The sequence below is a fragment of the Zootoca vivipara genome, chromosome 12, assembly GCF_963506605.1.
Source record: "Zootoca vivipara chromosome 12, rZooViv1.1, whole genome shotgun sequence".
Classification (NCBI taxonomy): Eukaryota; Metazoa; Chordata; class Lepidosauria; order Squamata; family Lacertidae; genus Zootoca; species Zootoca vivipara.
This window is the reverse complement of record NC_083287.1, coordinates 11,754,719-11,760,718: the sequence shown is the minus strand read 5'-3', so window position 1 is coordinate 11,760,718 and position 6,000 is coordinate 11,754,719. Positions and strand designations below refer to the sequence as shown.

Below are 6,000 nucleotides of genomic sequence, written 5' to 3'. Positions count from 1 at the left end.
AGTGGCTAAAGCGCCTCGGCTGTTGTCGGACTACAACTCCCATCATCCTTCAAGCGCTGATCCTGCTAGCTAGGGATGATGGGAGTTGTAGTCCCAACAATGGCTGGAGAACCCACGTTTGAGAAACGCTGCGAGTTTAATAGCCGTTTTTCAGTTCTCAAAAATCCTCTGCCAGCTAAGGGAATGGATTCAGGGCAAAGGCAAGAAATCTCAGCCTGCCCTCAGCAATGCACTGGTACTGTACCTTGGTTCTCAGACTTAATCCGTTCGGAAGTCCGTTCCAAAACCAAGGCTTTCCCATAGAAAGGAATGCACAACGGATTAATCCGTTCCAGACTTTTTAAAACAACCCCCAAAACAGTAATTTAACATGAATTTTACTATCTGACGAGACCATTGATCCATAAAATGAAAGCAACAATCAATGTAATGTAGTATAAAATAAATAAGACAGTATTGTAGATGAAAAAAATTAAAATTCTCCCCCCCTTACCTGCACTGATGATAGTTTTTGTGACACAGTCACAACAAATTAACCAACCAGAAAAGCCTCAAAAACGCAAAATAAACAGCAAAAACAAAATTGCCAAATACAATGGTACCTTGGTTCTCAAACTTAAACCATTCCGGAAATCTGTTTGACTTCCAAAACGTTCAAAAACCAAGGCATGGCTTCCGATTGGTGCTGGCGCCCCAGAAACAATAGCCGTCAACAACATCCGATGTTTGGCTTCCGAAAAATGTTCGAAAACCGTATCATTTTGTGTTGTCATTATTTTCCTGTGCTGAACCGCCCTGGGATCCTTGGGTGATCAGTTTAAGAAATAATAATAAATGCCTTTTTCTCCCAGGCATTTTAACTGATTAAGCATTCTGTGGCCTTTTAAATGCATTTGTGCGGTTTATTATTGGTTTATTATTGGTTTATTATTACCGTATTATTATTATTATTATTATTATTATTATTATATCTTAGTTTTGTGCGGTTTATTATTGGATGATGATGATGATTGGTTTATTATTATTGTATTATTACTATTACTATTGGTTTATTTTTATTATGTATTTTGTGTTGCCATTGTTATTTTTCTATGGTGAACCGCCCTGGGCTCTTCCCGCGAAGATACCAATTTTAACAAATAACAATGAAGCAACAAAACGTTTCATTGTAACCTTGGGCTTAATAATAGTAATAGTAACAACAACAACAACAACAACAACAACAACAACAACAACAACAACAACAACAACAACAACAACAACAACAACAACTTATACCCCTCCCATCTGGCTGGGCCTCCCCAGCCACTCTGGGCGGTTTCCAACAGGATATCAAACCTCCTACGGCCTTTCAATGTGTTTCTCGGGTGTGTGTGAGTTTCTCGCTGGTTTTTGCTTTTACAGTACAGTATTCCATATTTTGTATCTTTTTTTCCTGTGGTGAACCGCCCTGGGATCTTTGGGCGAAGGGCGGGAACTAAAAAAACGGCGGTGCTCGGAGCAGCCCGGAACGTTTGACCCGCGCACAACGCCGGGCGGCGAAGGGACGCCGCCTCTCTGGCAAGAGGAGGAATCGGATGGGGGAGGGCGTGGCCTCTCTTGGGAAGAGGAGGGATCGGATGGGGGGAGGGCGCGGCCTCTCTGGCAAGAGGAGGAAGCGGATGGGGAGAAGGCGTGGCCTCTGCGAGGCTCACTTCCTGGTTCCTTCTCCTCCCCCGCCCGCCCCCGGGAGCGTGAATGTAGCGCGCTGGGGGAGAGGAAGGTGTAGAGGCGCGCGCTTGCCGGGGCGTCGCGAGCTGCCTTCCGCCGCTGGCGGGGCGGATGGAACGTCTGGCTGGGCGCTGGAAGGTTGACCCGGGAGGCGCGAGCGGCGGCGGCGGCGTGTTGCTTCATCCCCAGTCCTGGTAGGTTGAAGGGAGGCGAGTCTGGAGACCCCGGTAGCGAGGGAGGGGGATTCCCGGGGCGGGGTGGGGAAAAAAATTGGCAGGACCCGGGGGGGGGGGTTGGCAGCGGTGGGCCGCTCTGCAGCAAGCGCCTGTCGGGGAGCGCGTGCACGTGTGAATGTGGCTCAGGAAGCCGGGGGCAGGTCCTGGGACGCTGCTTCCTGCAAGGTGAGTCGAGTGTCATACGAAGGGACCTCGCGGGTCATCTAGCCCAACCCCCTGCAGAGGCAGGGATCTTTTGGCCAATGTGGGGCTCGAAGCCACGACCCTGAGAATGGATATATGCTCCCCATACAAGGCCACTCTCGGCATATGCACTTTGCAGGCAGTCCTGGGGGCTACTGTGCTGAGTATATACTGTACAAAACCACAAAATACATAATAAAATAACCCCCCCTCAAAAAAACCTCCAAATTTTAAAACGGCATAGGATTTTAATGTGAACCTACCTAATAGGAACTTTTTGAATCAATATGCCTCCCCCCAAGCCCCATGTGTAGAATGGTAGAGTTAATCATCATCAGTGCTTTTTTCTGGGGGCCTCAGGGGGGACGCATACCCCTAAACATTTTGTGAATCTTTGTACTTTTGTCCATTTGCTGTATTTGTTTTGCCCGACTTGAACTATAAAATGGTGATTTTTCTTGAGTCAAAATGAGAGTACCCCTAAACATTTTAAAGAAAAAAAGCACTGATAATAATAATAATAATAATAATAATAATTTATTACTTATACCCCGCCCATCTGGCTGGATTTCCCGTGAAGGCACCTGAAGGTCATCCAGCTCAACCCCCTGCAATGCAGGAGGCCCGTACAGGGAATCGAACCCATGACCTTGGCGTTCTCAGCCCTGCACTCTTAAGCCACCTGAGCTAACCGGTTAGATTGTATTTGTTTTGGATGAAGTTTAAAAGGGAAAGGGGTTGGATGAAATGCTTGAACCGCAGGCTGCTGGGCTGCGTTTGCTGGGCTACATTGCTTGCAATAATAATAGCAGTAAGAATAATTTTATTATTTATACCCCACCCAGCCACTCTGGGCAGCTTCCAACACACATAAAAACGGAATAAAACCCAAGAGTTATATTCTTAGGAAAATTACAGAACTACTCTGTTTTCTTTGCTAATTTCTGTTAGCAGAAGTTCACGTTTACCTGCTTTGTGATCCTGGTGGAACTATGCTACCATACAAATCTACCTTCTATCTGTGTTGTGTAGTTGGTGAAGCGCTGGAATTAGGGAAGACACTGGGGTCAAACAGGGTTCGAAATTAGCAAGGGTCATTTTTCACCTAAAGATTCTCCATTTGCGAGCACCTCCAAAGGTCTGGGTGCCGTTTTTTTGCGCTCGGCTGACACTCAAGGATTACTGAAATGTACAGTATGTGCTTTGAAGCCTCCAAGTTAAGGATAGACAATATGTTAAGGAGTTTAATAATAAAGAGTAGAGTGTTTTGAAAACTCAAGTACGGTACCAATATTTTTATTGTAAACACCAAATTAAACATGTATTAACAATTTCTGGGGGGGAATGTGATACTGTATTAACAATGTGTCACTAATGTGAATTGAGTAGTAGTTCATGCTTATTAAAATAATAAATAAAAAGTGTTGCCAATTCTCCCTGCCCCCGGTGGCGAATAGACCATAGCTGCCAAGTTATCCCTTTTTTAAAGGGAAATTCCCTTATGCTGAATAGGCTTCCTTGTGAGAAAAGGGAAAACTTGGCAGCTATGGAATAGACATTCAGTTTTGACACCTACAACCCAGGTCCCAGAAACCATGTTGCTCCTAGCTTTTCTATCCCGGGTTTTAACACTCGGGTCAAGTATCTGCTTATCTATGACGTTCTCTTTTTTAAAATATTTTATTTTCATTTTTAAAACACTATTCTTATAAATTCACATCATTTTCAATTTCTGCACTGATGGGATTACTTCCACTCCCACCCCCGGTTTCCAATTTCCCCCTATTTTTAATTTGCATCTAATTACATTTTTCCAATCCGTATTATCTCCTTTTTGCCTTAAGTCATATTACAAGCGCTGCAACCATCCTCCTAACATTTTTAAGTATACACAGCGGTCCTTAAGATATTCTGTAAACTTTTCCCACTCTTGACTGAATTTCTTGTCCTCTTGGTGCCTGATCCTGACAGTCATCTTTGCCATTTCGGCATAGTACATCACCTTGGTTACCCACTCTTTTTTTGTTGGGACTTTCTATCTATGAAGATCTCTTGAGTGATGTTGGGCTGGTTGTTATCTCTCAGCCTGTCTTGCGGGGTAACTGCAGGGATAATGGACGGACTCATATGTGCCTCCCTGAGATCCTTGTTCAAAGGGCAGGAGGAAAACATAATAAACTACCGGTATGTTAGCCCTTGAAATTCAGCATGCTCTCAAATGGGGAAGTGTAATGATCAACATTAAGTATTGCGGTGATGTTGGAACTGAAAAAAGCTAAGCCTGAACTTACTGGAAGAGGAATTGCATGTATGCATACACATGTGTTGAATTCTGTGGGACAAAAAGGACGTTTCTATGAGACAAGAGCTCCAATCTCGACACGCCCTTATTGCGTAGAGGAGTGTTGCAATATTACTCGGTCTCTGGAAAGAAGAAGCCTTCTCTTCATGTTCTAAGCCTATGAAGTTACACTCTTATTTTTGAGGACCTGGGCAAATACTTATAATGGTTGGGTCTGATTTATCGCGGCAGTAAATTCCAGAAGATAAAAGTTAAACAGGGCATATTTTCCTGATAATCGGACAGCAACATGTTGCTTTAAGGGTAAATTCGTTAAATATGTAGGTGTATTCTGGATGGTGAGATTTTTGTGACCTCAAGGTTTGCCTGGTAAATGAATGTGTGGACCTGGTAAAAGATTCCTCCTGTGTAGATTGTTTCCTTCCTTGTTAAACTGGTGGTGTTTGAGATGGATGGGAGGCTTCAATGTTTGCAGTGCTCAGTAGTGATTTTCTTTTATAATGTATTAAGTATTCAGATCTTGATTTGTAAATGGTTAATTGATCAGTAACCTAAACTCTAAGAGGAATGTAGAAGTTTGTCGCTGTAACCAACAGTTCTTTGTTAAATGTACTCGAAGTGCTTGTCCAGGAAAAAAAAAAGTACTCTGTAGTGCAGCCTTGAATTATTTTCCATTAGCATTCTTCAGTTATCCCAACAAAAGGTGGGGACCCTACTCTTCGGCCTGAACAGTTAAAACAAATAGAAAGTTTCAGGCAGCACTTTTTTAGATCGTTTCATCTCTCATATTAATTTGTAATTTTCAAGCTACATAAATTAGTTTACTGCAGTGTTTTTCAAAAGGAGGCAATTGCATAAATTTGCAATAGGAGTACATTTTAAGCGGTGAAATGCTTATTTTTCCATTAAGTTTAGCAATATACTGTATATCTGTAACTTTTCTTACTTGTACAGAGCTGTTTTATTCTTTGTTACAGCCTCTTCATGCTATCTAGACTGTGGGTAGCCTTTAGTTACAGGGCTTAAGATTTCCCTTTGTGTGGGATAGTAAATAACTTTATTCTGATCATCTGTTTGCCCTTTTACATGAATGTTATTTCTTACCTGAGGTTGTAGTCCCATGATAACACATTCTTAACCTGGGAGCAACTCTCATTGCACTTGAATTTGCTTTTCAGGAGCCTAGGATTATGCTGTTAAGAAACTACAGTATTCATTTTATACAGGCGTTCTGTTTTTGTCATTCTCTAAGTTGTATTCCTGTTTTAAGTTAATTGGTTAATCGCATCAATGCAAAGAGGGAGAAGTGATTCAGAACAGGGATAGCAGAAGCATTGCATCTGCATAATCTGCCCCCGTGTAACTTGGATCGCACACAAATTAAAGTACAGTAAAAGCATGTCTGCCCTGAATTGTGATACGATAAGTGTATCATATTTGCAAATTCTGCTGAACTAGTAGTTCCAAAAGAACGTTCAGTCTACTGGTTCAGGCAGCTCCAATGGTAAACCGTTTCATATCTTGATCATGGATAGATTTCTTGAAGCATGTTTGGGCACAGAAGAGAAG

General features: G+C 42.6%; 1 protein-coding gene across 4 annotated transcripts in view; it reads left to right on the top strand.

Annotated features, from left to right (window-relative positions):
• The first annotated feature begins 1,716 nt into the window (after positions 1-1,716).
• Positions 1,717-6,000, top strand: part of ZDHHC3 (zinc finger DHHC-type palmitoyltransferase 3) — a 40,155-nt gene continuing 35,871 nt past the window's right edge. The window contains exon 1 of one of the 4 annotated variants that reach the window (XM_035129272.2): positions 1,717-1,904. The gene's annotated coding sequence lies outside the window, so the exon portion shown is untranslated. Of the gene's footprint in view, positions 1,905-2,021; positions 4,735-6,000 lie in introns of those variants that run through there. The other 3 variants (XM_035129269.2, XM_035129274.2, XM_035129271.2) reach the window with 3 other exon arrangements.